A 17,666-nucleotide genomic window follows, 5' to 3' on the forward strand; every position below is an offset into this window, starting at 1 on the left:
AGTAGTGATGGAGATATAGAACAGGAAATACATAGGACAGAGAGGGTAGTGATGGAGATATAGAACAGGAAATACATAGGACAGAGAGGGTAGTGATGGAGATATAGAACAGGAAATACATAGGACAGAGAGAGTAGTGATGGAGATATAGAACAGGAAATACATTGGACAGAGAGGGTAGTGATGGAGATATAGAACATGGAATATATAGGATAGAGAGGGTAGTGATGGAGATATAGAACAGGAAATACATAGGACAGAGAGGGTAGTGAGGTACAGATAGAACAGGACATACATAGGACAGAGAGAGTAGTGATGGAGATATAGAACAGGAAATACATAGGACAGAGAGAGTAGTGAGGTACAGATAGAACAGGAAATACATAGGACAGAGAGAGTAGTGAGGTACAGATTGAACAGGAAATACATAGGACAGAGAGAGTAGTGATGGAGATATAGAACAGGAAATACATAGGACAGAGAGAGTAGTGATGGAGATATAAAACAGGAAAGATATAGGACAGAGAGAGTAGTGATGTACAGATAGAACAGGAAATACATAGTACAGAGAGAGTAGTGAGGTACAGATAGAACAGGAAATACATAGGACAGAGAGAGTAGTGATGGAGGTATAGAACAGGAAATACATAGGACAGAGAGGGTAGTGATGGAGATATAGAACAGGAAATACATAGGACAGAGACAGTAGTGATGGAGATATAGAACAGGAAAAACTTAGGACAGAGAGGGTAGTGATGGAGATATAGAACAGGAAATATATAGGACAGAGAGGGTAGTGATGGAGATATAGAACATCAAATACATAGGACAGAGAGAGTAGTGAGGTACAGATAGAACAGGAAATACATAGGACAGAGAGAGTAGTGATGGAGATATAGAACATGAAATACATAGGACAGAGAGGGTAGTGATGGAGATATAGAACAGGAAATATATAGGACAGAGAGAGTAGTGAGGTACAGATAGAACAGGAAATACATAGGACAGAGAGAGTAGTGAGGTACAGATAGAACAGGAAATACATAGGACAGAGAGAATAGTGAGGTACAGATAGAACAGGAAATACATAGGACAGAGAGAGTAGTGAGGTACAGATAAAACAGGAAATACATAGGACAGAGAGAGTAGTGAGGTACAGATAGAACAGGACATACATAGGACAGAGAGAGTAGTGATGGAGATATAGAACAGGAAATACATAGGACAGAGAGAGTAGTGATGGAGATATAGAACAGGAAATACATAGGACAGAGAGGGTAGTGATGGAGATATAGAACAGGAAATACATAGGACAGAGAGGGTAGTGATGGAGATATAGAACAGGAAATACATAGGACAGAGAGGGTAGTGATGGAGATATAGAACAGGAAATACATAGGACAGAGAGAGTAGTGATGGAGATATAGAACAGGAAATACATTGGACAGAGAGGGTAGTGATGGAGATATAGAACATGGAATATATAGGATAGAGAGGGTAGTGATGGAGATATAGAACAGGAAATACATAGGACAGAGAGGGTAGTGAGGTACAGATAGAACAGGACATACATAGGACAGAGAGAGTAGTGATGGAGATATAGAACAGGAAATACATAGGACAGAGAGAGTAGTGAGGTACAGATAGAACAGGAAATACATAGGACAGAGAGAGTAGTGAGGTACAGATAGAACAGGAAATACATAGGACAGAGAGAGTAGTGATGGAGATATAGAACAGGAAATACATTGGACAGAGATAGCAGATGACGATATAGTACAGGAAAGATATAGGACAGAGATAGCAGTGAGAGAGTAGTGCGGTACAGATAGAACAGGAAATACATAGGACAGAGAGAGTAGTGAGGTACAGATAGAACAGGAAATACATAGGACAGAGAGAGTAGTGAGGTACAGATAGAACAGGAAATACATAGGACAGAGAGAGTAGTGAGGTACAGATAGAACAGGAAATACATAGGACAGAGAGAGTAGTGAGGTACAGATAGAACAGGAAATACATAGGACAGAGAGGGTAGTGATGGAGATATAGAACAGGAAATACATAGGACAGAGAGAGTAGTGATGGAGATATAGAACAGGAAATACATTGGACAGAGAGGGTAGTGATGGAGATATAGAACAGGAAATATATAGGACAGAGAGGGTAGTGATGGAGATATAGAACATCAAATACATAGGACAGAGAGAGTAGTGAGGTACAGATAGAACAGGAAATACATAGGACAGAGAGAGTAGTGATGGAGATATAGAACATGAAATATATAGGACAGAGAGAGTAGTGAGGTACAGATAGAACAGGAAAGATATAGGACAGAGAGAGTAGTGAGGTACAGATAGAACAGGAAAGAAATAGGACAGAGAGAGTAGTGAGGTACAGATAGAACAGGAAATACATAGGACAGAGAGAGTAGTGAGGTACAGATAGAACAGGAAATACATAGGACAGAGAGAGTAGTGCGGTACAGATAGAACAGGAAATACATAGGACAGAGAGAGTAGTGAGTTACAGATAGAACAGGAAATACATAGGACAGAGAGAGTAGTGAGGTACAGATAGAACAGGAAATACATAGGACAGAGAGAGTAGTGAGGTACAGATAGAACAGGAAATACATAGGACAGAGAGAGTAGTGAGGTACAGATAGAACAAGACATACATAGGACAGAGAGAGTAGTGATGGAGATATAGAACAGGAAATACATAGGACAGAGAGAGTAGTGATGGAGATATAGAACAGGAAATACATAGGACAGAGAGGGTAGTGATGGAGATATAGAACAGGAAATACATAGGACAGAGAGAGTAGTGATGGAGATATAGAACAGGAAAAACATAGGACAGAGAGAGTAGTGATGGAGCAGTATAGAACAGGAAATACATAGGACAGAGAGAGGTAGTGTATGGTAGAGTATAGAACAGGAAATACATAGGACAGAGAGAGTAGTGATGGTAGACAGATATAGAACAGGAAATACATAGGACAGAGAGAGTAGTGATGGAGATATAGAACAGGAAATACATAGGACAGAGAGGGTAGTGATGGAGATATAGAACAGGAAATACATAGGACAGAGAGAGTAGTGAGGTACAGATTGAACAGGAAATACATAGGACAGAGAGAGTAGTGATGGAGATATAGAACAGGAAATACATAGGACAGAGAGAGTAGTGAGGAACAGATAGAACAGGAAATACATAGGACAGAGAGAGTAGTGATGGAGATATAGAACAGGAAATACATAGGACAGAGAGAGTAGTGATGGAGATATAGAACAGGAAAGTACATAGGACAGAGAGAGGTAGTGAGGTACAGATAGAACAGGAAATACATAGGACAGAGCGAGTAGTGATGGAGGTATAGAACAGGAAATATATAGGACAGAGAGAATAGAGATGGAGATATAGAACAGGAAATACATAGGACAGAGATAGCAGTGATGACGATATAGTACAGGAAAGATATAGGACAGAGATAGCAGATGGAGATATAGAACAGGAAAGATACATAGGACAGAGAGAGCAGGGATGGAGATATAGAACAGGAAAGATATAGCACAGAGAGAGTAGTGAGGAAAAGATAGAACAGGAAATACATAGGACAGAGAGGGTAGTGATGGAGACATAGAACAGGAAATATATAGGACAGAGAGAGTAGTGAGGTACAGATAGAACAGGAAATACATAGGACAGAGAGAGTAGTGAGGTACAGATAGAACAGGAAATACATAGGACAGAGAGAGTAGTGATGGAGGTATAGAACAGGAAATACATAGGACAGAGAGAGTAGTGATGGAGATATAGAACAGGAAATACATAGGACAGAGAGAGTAGTGAGGAACAGATAGAACAGGAAATACATAGGACAGAGAGAGTAGTGATGGAGATATAGAACAGGAAATACATAGGACAGAGAGAGTAGTGATGGAGATATAGAACAGGAAATATATAGGACAGAGAGAGTAGTGATGTACAGATAGAACAGGAAATACATAGGACAGAGAGAGTAGTGATGGAGGTATAGAACAGGAAATACATAGGACAGAGAGGGTAGTGATGGAGATATAGAACAGGAAATACATAGGACAGAGAGAGTAGTGAGGAACAGATTGAACAGGAAATACATAGGACAGAGAGAGTAGTGATGGAGATATAGAACAGGAAATACATAGGACAGAGAGAGTAGTGAGGAACAGATAGAACAGGAAATACATAGGACAGAGAGAGTAGTGAGGTACAGATAGAACAGGAAATACATAGGACAGAGAGAGTAGTGAGGTACAGATAGAACAGGAAAGACATAGGACAGAGAGAGTAGTGAGGTACAGATAGAACAGGAAATACATAGGACAGAGAGAGTAGTGAGGTACAGATAGAACAGGAAATACATAGGACAGAGAGAGTAGTGATGGAGATATAGAACAGGAAATACATAGGACAGAGAGTAGCAGATGGACGATATAGAACAGGAAAGATATAGGACAGAGATAGCAGTGAGAGAGTAGTGCGGTACAGATAGAACAGGAAATACATAGGACAGAGAGAGTAGTGATGGTACAGATAGAACAGGAAATACATAGGACAGAGAGAGTAGTGAGGTACAGATAGAACAGGAAATACATAGGACAGAGAGAGTAGTGAGGTACAGATAGAACAGGAAATACATAGGACAGAGAGAGTAGTGAGGTACAGATAGAACAGGAAATACATAGGACAGAGAGAGTAGTGATGGAGATATAGAACAGGAAATACATAGGACAGAGAGAGTAGTGATGGAGATATAGAACAGGAAATACATAGGACAGAGAGGGTAGTGATGGAGATATAGAACAGGAAATACATAGGACAGAGAGGGTAGTGATGGAGATATAGAACAGGAAATACATAGGACAGAGAGAGTAGTGATGGAGATATAGAACAGGAAATACATAGGACAGAGAGGGTAGTGATGGAGATATAGAACAGGGAATATATAGGACAGAGAGGGTAGTGATGGAGATATAGAACAGGAAATACATAGGACAGAGAGAGTAGTGAGGTACAAATAGAACAGGAAATACATAGGACAGAGAGGGTAGTGATGGAGATATAGAACAGGAAATATATAGGACAGAGAGAGTAGTGATGGACAGATAGAACAGGAAATACATAGGACAGAGAGAGTAGTGATGGAGATATAGAACAGGAAATACATAGGACAGAGAGAGTAGTGATGGAGACATATAGAACAGGAAAAACATAGGACAGAGAGGGTAGTGATGGAGATATAGAACAGGAAATACATAGGACAGAGAGAGTAGTGATGGAGATATAGAACAGGAAAGATATAGGACAGAGAGAGTAGTGATGTACAGATACAACAGGAAATACATAGGACAGAGAGAGTAGTGATGGAGATATAGAACAGGAAATACATAGGACAGAGAGAGTAGTGATGGAGATATAGAACAGGAAATACATAGGACAGAGAGAGTAGTGATGGAGATATAGAACAGGAAATACATAGGACAGAGAGAGTAGTGATGGAGATATAGAACAGGAAATACATAGGACAGAGAGAGTAGTGATGGAGATATAGAACAGGAAATACATAGGACAGAGAGGGTAGTGATGGAGATATAGAACAGGAAATACATAGGACAGAGAGAGTAGTGAGGAACAGATAGAACAGGAAATACATAGGACAGAGAGAGTAGTGATGGAGATATAGAACAGGAAATACATAGGACAGAGAGAGTAGTGATGGAGATATAGAACAGGAAATATATAGGACAGAGAGAGTAGTGATGGACAGATAGAACAGGAAATATATAGGACAGAGAGAGTAGTGAGGTACAGATAGAACAGGAAATACATAGGACAGAGAGAGTAGTGATGGAGAGTATAGAACAGGAAATACATAGGACAGAGAGGGTAGTGATGGAGATATAGAACAGGAAATACATAGGACAGAGAGAGTAGTGATGGAGATATAGAACAGGAAATACATAGGACAGAGAGAGTAGTGATGGAGATATAGAACAGGAAATACATAGGACAGAGAGGGTAGTGATGGAGATATAGAACAGGAAATACATAGGACAGAGAGGGTAGTGATGGAGATATAGAACAGGAAATACATAGGACAGAGAGAGTAGTGAGGTACAGATAGAACAGGAAATACATAGGACAGAGAGAGTAGTGAGGTACAGATAGAACAGGAAATACATAGGACAGAGAGAGTAGTGATGGAGATATAGAACAGGAAATACATAGGACAGAGAGAGTAGTGAGGTACAGATAGAACAGGAAATACATAGGACAGAGAGAGTAGTGAGGTACAGATAGAACAGGAAATACATAGGACAGAGAGAGTAGTGAGGTACAGATAGAACAGGAAATACATAGGACAGAGAGAGTAGTGAGGTACAGATAGAACAGGAAATACATAGGACAGAGAGAGTAGTGAGGTACAGATAGAACAGGAAATACATAGGACAGAGAGAGTAGTGAGGTACAGATAGAACAGGAAATACATAGGACAGAGAGAGTAGTGATGGAGATATAGAACAGGAAATACATAGGACAGAGAGAGTAGTGATGGAGATATAGAACAGGAAATACATAGGACAGAGAGAGTAGTGATGGAGATATAGAACAGGAAAGATATAGGACAGAGAGAGTAGTGCGGTACAGATAGAACAGGAAATACATAGGACAGAGAGAGTAGTGAGGTACAGATAGAACAGGAAATACATAGGACAGAGAGAGTAGTGAGGTACAGATAGAACAGGAAATACATAGGACAGAGAGAGTAGTGAGGTACAGATAGAACAGGAAATACATAGGACAGAGAGAGTAGTGAGGTACAGATAGAACAGGACATACATAGGACAGAGAGAGTAGTGATGGAGATATAGAACAGGAAATACATAGGACAGAGAGAGTAGTGATGGAGATATATAACAGGAAATACATAGGACAGAGAGGGTAGTGATGGAGATATAGAACAGGAAATACATAGGACAGAGAGGGTAGTGATGGAGATATAGAACAGGAAATACATAGGACAGAGAGAGTAGTGATGGAGATATAGAACAGGAAATACATTGGACAGAGAGGGTAGTGATGGAGATATAGAACAGGGAATATATAGGATAGAGAGGGTAGTGATGGAGATATAGAACAGGAAATACATAGAACAGAGAGAGTAGTGAGGTACAAATAGAACAGGAAATAGATAGGACAGAGAGGGTAGTGATGGAGATATAGAACAGGAAATATATAGGACAGAGAGAGTAGTGATGGAGATATAGAACAGGAAATAAATAGGACAGAGAGAGTAGTGAGGTACAGATAGAACAGGAAATACATAGGACAGAGACAGTAGTGATGGAGATATAGAACAGGAAAAACTTAGGACAGAGAGGGTAGTGATGGAGATATAGAACAGGAAATACATTGGACAGAGAGGGTAGTGATGGAGATATAGACCAGGAAATATATAGGACAGAGAGGGTAGTGATGGAGATATAGAACATCAAATACATAGGACAGAGAGAGTAGTGAGGTACAGATAGAACAGGAAATACATAGGACAGAGAGAGTAGTGATGGAGATATAGAACATGAAATACATAGGACAGAGTGAGTAGTGAGGTACAGATAGAACAGGAAATATATAGGACAGAGAGAGTAGTGAGGTACAGATAGAACAGGAAAGAAATAGGACAGAGAGAGTAGTGAGGTACAGATAGAACAGGAAATACATAGGACAGAGAGAGTAGTGAGGTACAGATAGAACAGGAAATACATAGGACAGAGAGAGTAGTGCGGTACAGATAGAACAGGAAATACATAGGACAGAGAGAGTAGTGAGGTACAGATAGAACAGGAAATACATAGGACAGAGAGAGTAGTGAGGTACAGATAGAACAGGAAATACATAGGACAGAGAGAGTAGTGAGGTACAGATAGAACAGGAAATACATAGGACAGAGAGAGTAGTGAGGTACAGATAGAACAGGACATACATAGGACAGAGAGAGTAGTGATGGAGATATAGAACAGGAAATACATAGGACAGAGAGAGTAGTGATGGAGATATAGAACAGGAAATACATAGGACAGAGAGGGTAGTGATGGAGATATAGAACAGGAAATACATAGGACAGAGAGAGTAGTGAGGAACAGATTGAACAGGAAATACATAGGACAGAGAGAGTAGTGATGGAGATATAGAACAGGAAATACATAGGACAGAGAGAGTAGTGATGGAGATATAGAACAGGAAAGATATAGGACAGAGAGAGTAGTGATGTACAGATACAACAGGAAATACATAGGACAGAGAGAGTAGTGATGGAGATATAGAACAGGAAAGATATAGGACAGAGAGAGTCGTGATGTACAGATACAACAGGAAATACATAGGACAGAGAGAGTAGTGATGGAGGTATAGAACAGGAAATACATAGGACAGAGAGGGTAGTGATGGAGATATAGAACAGGAAATACATAGGACAGAGAGAGTAGTGAGGAACAGATTGAACAGGAAATACATAGGACAGAGAGAGTAGTGATGGAGATATAGAACAGGAAATACATAGGACAGAGAGAGTAGTGAGGTACAGATAGAACAGGAAATACATAGGACAGAGAGTGTAGTGATGGAGATATAGAACAGGAAATACATAGGACAGAGAGGGTAGTGATGGAGATATAGAACAGGAAATACATAGGACAGAGAGAGTAGTGAGGAACAGATTGAACAGGAAATACATAGGACAGAGAGAGTAGTGATGGAGATATAGAACAGGAAATACATAGGACAGAGAGAGTAGTGATGGAGATATAAAACAGGAAAGATATAGGACAGAGAGAGTAGTGATGTACAGATAGAACAGGAAATACATAGTACAGAGAGAGTAGTGAGGTACAGATAGAACAGGAAATACATAGGACAGAGAGAGTAGTGATGGAGGTATAGAACAGGAAATACATAGGACAGAGAGGGTAGTGATGGAGATATAGAACAGGAAATACATAGGACAGAGACAGTAGTGATGGAGATATAGAACAGGAAAAACTTAGGACAGAGAGGGTAGTGATGGAGATATAGAACAGGAAATACATTGGACAGAGAGGGTAGTGATGGAGATATAGAACAGGAAATATATAGGACAGAGAGGGTAGTGATGGAGATATAGAACATCAAATACATAGGACAGAGAGAGTAGTGAGGTACAGATAGAACAGGAAATACATAGGACAGAGAGAGTAGTGATGGAGATATAGAACATGAAATACATAGGACAGAGAGGGTAGTGATGGAGATATAGAACAGGAAATATATAGGACAGAGAGAGTAGTGAGGTACAGATAGAACAGGAAAGAAATAGGACAGAGAGAGTAGTGAGGTACAGATAGAACAGGAAATACATAGGACAGAGAGAGTAGTGAGGTACAGATAGAACAGGAAATACATAGGACAGAGAGAATAGTGAGGTACAGATAGAACAGGAAATACATAGGACAGAGAGAGTAGTGAGGTACAGATAAAACAGGAAATACATAGGACAGAGAGAGTAGTGAGGTACAGATAGAACAGGAAATACATAGGACAGAGAGAGTAGTGATGGAGATATAGAACAGGAAATACATAGGACAGAGATAGCAGATGACGATATAGTACAGGAAAGATATAGGACAGAGATAGCAGTGAGAGAGTAGTGCGGTACAGATAGAACAGGAAATACATAGGACAGAGAGAGTAGTGAGGTACAGATAGAACAGGAAATACATAGGACAGAGAGAGTAGTGAGGTACAGATAGAACAGGAAATACATAGGACAGAGAGAGTAGTGAGGTACAGATAGAACAGGAAATACATAGGACAGAGAGAGTAGTGAGGTACAGATAGAACAGGACATACATAGGACAGAGAGAGTAGTGATGGAGATATAGAACAGGAAATACATAGGACAGAGAGAGTAGTGATGGAGATATATAACAGGAAATACATAGGACAGAGAGGGTAGTGATGGAGATATAGAACAGGAAATACATAGGACAGAGAGGGTAGTGATGGAGATATAGAACAGGAAATACATAGGACAGAGAGAGTAGTGATGGAGATATAGAACAGGAAATACATTGGACAGAGAGGGTAGTGATGGAGATATAGAACAGGGAATATATAGGATAGAGAGGGTAGTGATGGAGATATAGAACAGGAAATACATAGAACAGAGAGAGTAGTGAGGTACAAATAGAACAGGAAATAGATAGGACAGAGAGGGTAGTGATGGAGATATAGAACAGGAAATATATAGGACAGAGAGAGTAGTGGTGGAGATATAGAACAGGACATACATAGGACAGAGAGAGTAGTGATGGAGATATAGAACAGGAAATACATAGGACAGAGAGAGTAGTGATGGAGATATATAGAACAGGAAAAACATAGGACAGAGAGGGTAGTGATGGAGATATAGAACAGGAAATATATAGGACAGAGAGAATAGAGGTGGAGATATAGAACAGGAAATACATAGGACAGAGATAGCAGATGACGATATAGTACAGGAAAGATATAGGACAGAGATAGCAGATGGAGATATAGAACAGGAAAGATAATAGACAGAGAGAGCAGGGATGGAGATATAGAACAGGAAAGATATAGCACAGAGAGAGTAGTGAGGAACAGATAGAACAGGAAATACATAGGACAGAGAGAGTAGTAATGGAGATATAGAACAGGAAATACATAGGACAGAGAGGGTAGTGATGGAGATATTGAACAGGAAATATATAGGACAGAGAGAGTAGTGAGGTACAGATAGAACAGGAAAGATATAGGACAGAGAGAGTAGTGAGGTACAGATAGAACAGGAAATACATAGGACAGAGAGAGTAGTGAGGTACAGATAGAACAGGAAATACATAGGACAGAGAGAGTAGTGATGGAGGTATAGAACAGGAAATACATAGGACAGAGAGAGTAGTGATGGAGATATAGAACAGGAAATACATAGGACAGAGAGGGTAGTGAGGTACCGATAGAACAGGAAAGATATAGGACAGAGAGGGTAGTGAGGTACAGATATAACAGGAAAGATATAGGACAGAGAGATTAGTGAGGAGCAGATAGAACAGGAAATACATAGGACAGAGAGAGTAGTGAGGTACAGATAGAACAGGAAATACATAGGACAGAGAGAGTAGTGATGGAGGTATAGAACAGGAAATACATAGGACAGAGAGAGTAGTGATGGAGATATAGAACAGGAAATACATAGGACAGAGAGGGTAGTGAGGTACCGATAGAACAGGAAAGATATAGGACAGAGAGGGTAGTGAGGTACAGATATAACAGGAAAGATATAGGACAGAGAGATTAGTGAGGAGCAGATAGAACAGGAAATACATAGGACAGAGAGAGTAGTGAGGTACAGATAGAACAGGAAAGATATAGGACAGAGAGAGTAGTGAGGTACAGATAGAACAGGAAATACATAGGACAGAGAGAGTAGTGAGGTACAGATAGAACAGGAAATACATAGGACAGAGAGAGTAGTGATGGAGATATAGAACAGGAAATACATAGGACAGAGAGAGTAGTGATGGAGATATAGAACAGGAAATACATAGGACAGAGAGGGTAGTGATGGACATATAGAACAGGAAATATATAGGACAGAGAGAGTAGTGAGGTACAGATAGAACAGGAAATACATAGGACAGAGAGAGTAGTGAGGTACAGATAGAACAGGAAATACATAGGACAGAGAGAGTAGTGAGGTACAGATAGAACAGGAAATACATAGGACAGAGAGAGTAGTGAGGTACAGATAGAACAGGAAATACATAGGACAGAGAGAGTAGTGATGGAGATATAGAACAGGAAATACATAGGACAGAGAGAGTAGTGATGGAGATATAGAACAGGAAATACATAGGACAGAGAGAGTAGTGAGGTACAGATAGAACAGGAAATACATAGGACAGAGAGAGTAGTGATGGAGATATAGAACAGGAAATACATAGGACAGAGAGGGTAGTGATGGAGATATAGAACAGGAAATACATAGGACAGAGAGAGTAGTGATGGACAGATAGAACAGGAAATACATAGGACAGAGAGAGTAGTGATGGTAGATATAGAACAGGAAATACATAGGACAGAGAGGGTAGTGAGGTACAGATAGAACAGGAAATATATAGGACAGAGAGAGTAGTGATGGAGCAGATAGAACAGGAAATACATAGGACAGAGAGAGTAGTGAGGTACAGATAGAACAGGAAATACATAGGACAGAGAGAGTAGTGAGGTACGATAGAACAGGAAAGATATAGGACAGAGAGGGTAGTGAGGTACAGATAGAACAGGAAATACATAGGACAGAGAGAGTAGTGAGGAGCAGATAGAACAGGAAATACATAGGACAGAGAGAGTAGTGAGGTACAGATAGAACAGGAAATACATAGGACAGAGAGAGTAGTGATGGAGGTATAGAACAGGAAATACATAGGACAGAGAGAGTAGTGATGGAGATATAGAACAGGAAATACATAGGACAGAGAGAGTAGTGAGGTACAGATAGAACAGGAAATACATAGGACAGAGAGAGTAGTGAGGTACAGATAGAACAGGAAATACATAGGACAGAGAGAGTAGTGATGGAGCATATAGAACAGGAAATACATAGGACAGAGAGAGTAGTGAGGTACAGATAGAACAGGAAATACATAGGACAGAGAGAGTAGTGAGGTACAGATAGAACAGGAAATACATAGGACAGAGAGAGTAGTGAGGTACAGATAGAACAGGAAATACATAGGACAGAGAGAGTAGTGAGGTACAGATAGAACAGGAAATACATAGGACAGAGAGAGTAGTGATGGAGCAGATAGAACAGGAAATACATAGGACAGAGAGAGTAGTGATGGACGATATAGAACAGGAAATACATAGGACAGAGAGAGTAGTGATGGTACAGATAGAACAGGAAATACATAGGACAGAGAGAGTAGTGAGGTACAGATAGAACAGGAAATACATAGGACAGAGAGAGTAGTGAGGTACAGATAGAACAGGAAATACATAGGACAGAGAGAGTAGTGAGGTACAGATAGAACAGGAAATACATAGGACAGAGAGAGTAGTGAGGTACAGATAGAACAGGAAATACATAGGACAGAGAGAGTAGTGATGGAGATATAGAACAGGAAATACATAGGACAGAGAGAGTAGTGATGGAGATATAGAACAGGAAATACATAGGACAGAGAGGGTAGTGATGGAGATATAGAACAGGAAATACATAGGACAGAGAGGGTAGTGATGGAGATATAGAACAGGAAATACATAGGACAGAGAGAGTAGTGATGGAGATATAGAACAGGAAATACATAGGACAGAGAGAGTAGTGATGGAGATATAGAACAGGAAATACATAGGACAGAGAGAGTAGTGATGGAGATATAGAACAGGAAATACATAGGACAGAGAGAGTAGTGAGGTACATATAGAACAGGAAATACATAGGACAGAGAGAGTAGTGATGGAGATATAGAACAGGAAATACATAGGACAGAGAGAGTAGTGATGGAGATATAGAACAGGAAATACATAGGACAGAGAGAGTAGTGATGGAGATATAGAACAGGAAATACATAGGACAGAGAGAGTAGTGATGGAGATATAGAACAGGAAATACATAGGACAGAGAGAGTAGTGATGGAGATATAGAACAGGAAATACATAGGACAGAGAGAGTAGTGATGGAGATATAGAACAGGAAATACATAGGACAGAGAGAGTAGTGATGGAGATATAGAACAGGAAATATATAGGACAGAGAGAGTAGGGATGGAGATATAGAACAGGAAAGATATAGGACAGAGAGAGTAGTGAGGACAGATAGAACAGGAAATACATAGGACAGAGAGAGTAGTGATGGAGATATAGAACAGGAAATACATAGGACAGAGAGGGTAGTGATGGAGATATTGAACAGGAAATATATAGGACAGAGAGAGTAGTGAGGTACAGATAGAACAGGAAAGATATAGGACAGAGAGAGTAGTGAGGTACAGATAGAACAGGAAATACATAGGACAGAGAGAGTAGTGAGGTACAGATAGAACAGGAAATACATAGGACAGAGAGAGTAGTGATGGAGGTATAGAACAGGAAATACATAGGACAGAGAGAGTAGTGATGGAGATATAGAACAGGAAATACATAGGACAGAGAGGGTAGTGAGGTACCGATAGAACAGGAAAGATATAGGACAGAGAGGGTAGTGAGGTACAGATATAACAGGAAAGATATAGGACAGAGAGATTAGTGAGGAGCAGATAGAACAGGAAATACATAGGACAGAGAGAGTAGTGAGGTACAGATAGAACAGGAAATACATAGGACAGAGAGAGTAGTGATGGAGGTATAGAACAGGAAATACATAGGACAGAGAGAGTAGTGATGGAGATATAGAACAGGAAATACATAGGACAGAGAGGGTAGTGAGGTACCGATAGAACAGGAAAGATATAGGACAGAGAGGGTAGTGAGGTACAGATATAACAGGAAAGATATAGGACAGAGAGATTAGTGAGGAGCAGATAGAACAGGAAATACATAGGACAGAGAGAGTAGTGAGGTACAGATAGAACAGGAAATACATAGGACAGAGAGAGTAGTGAGGTACAGATAGAACAGGAAATACATAGGACAGAGAGAGTAGTGAGGTACAGATAGAACAGGAAATACATAGGACAGAGAGAGTAGTGAGGTACAGATAGAACAGGAAATACATAGGACAGAGAGAGTAGTGATGGAGATATAGAACAGGAAATACATAGGACAGAGAGAGTAGTGAGGTACAGATAGAACAGGAAATACATAGGACAGAGAGAGTAGTGATGGTACAGATAGAACAGGAAATACATAGGACAGAGAGAGTAGTGAGGACAGATAGAACAGGAAATACATAGGACAGAGAGAGTAGTGAGGTACAGATAGAACAGGAAATACATAGGACAGAGAGAGTAGTGAGGTACAGATAGAACAGGAAATACATAGGACAGAGAGAGTAGTGAGGTACAGATAGAACAGGAAATACATAGGACAGAGAGAGTAGTGATGGAGATATAGAACAGGAAATACATAGGACAGAGAGAGTAGTGATGGAGATATAGAACAGGAAATACATAGGACAGAGAGGGTAGTGATGGAGATATAGAACAGGAAATACATAGGACAGAGAGGTTAGTGATGGAGATATAGAACAGGAAATACATAGGACAGAGTTAGTAGTGATGGAGATATAGAACAGGAAATACATTGGACAGAGAGGGTAGTGATGGAGATATAGAACAGGGAAAATATAGGATAGAGAGGGTAGTGATGGAGATATAGAACAGGAAATACATAGGACAGAGAGAGTAGTGATGGAGATATAGAACAGGAAAAACATAGGACAGAGAGGGTAGTGATGGAGATATAGAACAGGAAATATATAGGACAGAGAGAATAGAGATGGAGATATAGAACAGGAAATACATAGGACAGAGATAGCAGATGACGATATAGTACAGGAAAGATATAGGACAGAGATAGCAGATGGAGATATAGAACAGGAAAGATAATAGACAGAGAGAGCAGGGATGGAGATATAGAACAGGAAAGATATAGCACAGAGAGAGTAGTGAGGAACAGATAGAACAGGAAATACATAGGACAGAGAGAGTAGTGATGGAGATATAGAACAGGAAATACATAGGACAGAGAGGGTAGTGATGGAGACATAGAACAGGAAATATATAGGACAGAGAGAGTAGTGAGGTACAGATAGAACAGGAAAGATATAGGACAGAGAGAGTAGTGAGGTACAGATAGAACAGGAAATACATAGGACAGAGAGAGTAGTGATGGAGGTATAGAACAGGAAATACATAGGACAGAGAGAGTAGTGATGGAGATATAGAACAGGAAATACATAGGACAGAGAGAGTAGTGAGGAACAGATTGAACAGGAAATACATAGGACAGAGAGAGTAGTGATGGAGATATAGAACAGGAAATACATCGGACAGAGAGAGTAGTGATGGAGATATAGCACAGGAAAGATATAGGACAGAGAGAGTAGTGATGTACAGATACAACAGGAAATACATAGGACAGAGAGAGTAGTGATGGAGGTATAGAACAGGAAATACATAGGACAGAGAGGGTAGTGATGGAGATATAGAACAGGAAATACATAGGACAGAGAGAGTAGTGAGGAACAGATTGAACAGGAAATACATAGGACAGAGAGAGTAGTGATGGAGGTATAGAACAGGAAATACATAGGACAGAGAGGGTAGTGATGGAGATATAGAACAGGAAATACATAGGACAGAGAGAGTAGTGAGGAACAGATTGAACAGGAAATACATAGGACAGAGAGAGTAGTGATGGAGATATAGAACAGGAAATACATAGGACAGAGAGAGTAGTGATGGAGATATAGAACAGGAAAGACATAGGACAGAGAGAGTAGTGATGTACAGATAGAACAGGAAATACATAGTACAGAGAGAGTAGTGAGGTACAGATAGAACAGGAAATACATAGGACAGAGAGAGTAGTGATGGAGGTATAGAACAGGAAATACATAGGACAGAGAGGGTAGTGATGGAGATATAGAACAGGAAATATATAGGACAGAGAGGGTAGTGATGGAGATATAGAACAGGAAATAAATAGGACAGAGAGAGTAGTGAGGTACAGATAGAACAGGAAATACATAGGACAGAGACAGTAGTGATGGAGATATAGAACAGGAAAAACTTAGGACAGAGAGGGTAGTGATGGAGATATAGAACAGGAAATACATTGGACAGAGAGGGTAGTGATGGAGATATAGAACAGGAAATATATAGGACAGAGAGGGTAGTGATGGAGATATAGAACATCAAATACATAGGACAGAGAGAGTAGTGAGGTACAGATAGAACAGGAAATACATAGGACAGAGAGAGTAGTGATGGAGATATAGAACAGGAAATACATAGGACAGAGAGGGTAGTGATGGAGTTATAGAACAGGAAATATATAGGACAGAGAGAGTAGTGAGGTACAGATAGAACAGGAAAGATATAGGACAGAGAGAGTAGTGAGGTACAGATAGAACAGGAAAGAAATAGGACAGAGAGAATAGTGAGGTACAGATAGAACAGGAAATACATAGGACAGAGAGAGTAGTGAGGTACAGATAAAACAGGAAATACATAGGACAGAGAGAGTAGTGAGGTACAGATAGAACAGGACATACATAGGACAGAGAGAGTAGTGATGGAGATATAGAACAGGAAATACATAGGACAGAGAGAGTAGTGATGGAGATATAGAACAGGAAATACATAGGACAGAGAGGTAGTCAGTGATGGAGATATAGAACAGGAAATACATAGGACAGAGAGAGTAGTGATGGAGATATAGAACAGGAAATACATTGGACAGAGAGGGTAGTGATGGAGATATAGAACAGGGATTATATAGGATAGAGAGGGTAGTGATGGAGATATAGAACAGGAAATACATAGGACAGAGAGGGTAGTGAGGTACAGATAGAACAGGAAATACATAGGACAGAGAGAGTAGTGATGGAGATATAG

The sequence above is a fragment of the Salmo salar genome, chromosome 11 (genome assembly GCF_965601325.2).
Source record: "Salmo salar chromosome 11, fSalSal1, whole genome shotgun sequence".
Lineage (NCBI taxonomy): Eukaryota > Metazoa > Chordata > Actinopteri > Salmoniformes > Salmonidae > Salmo > Salmo salar.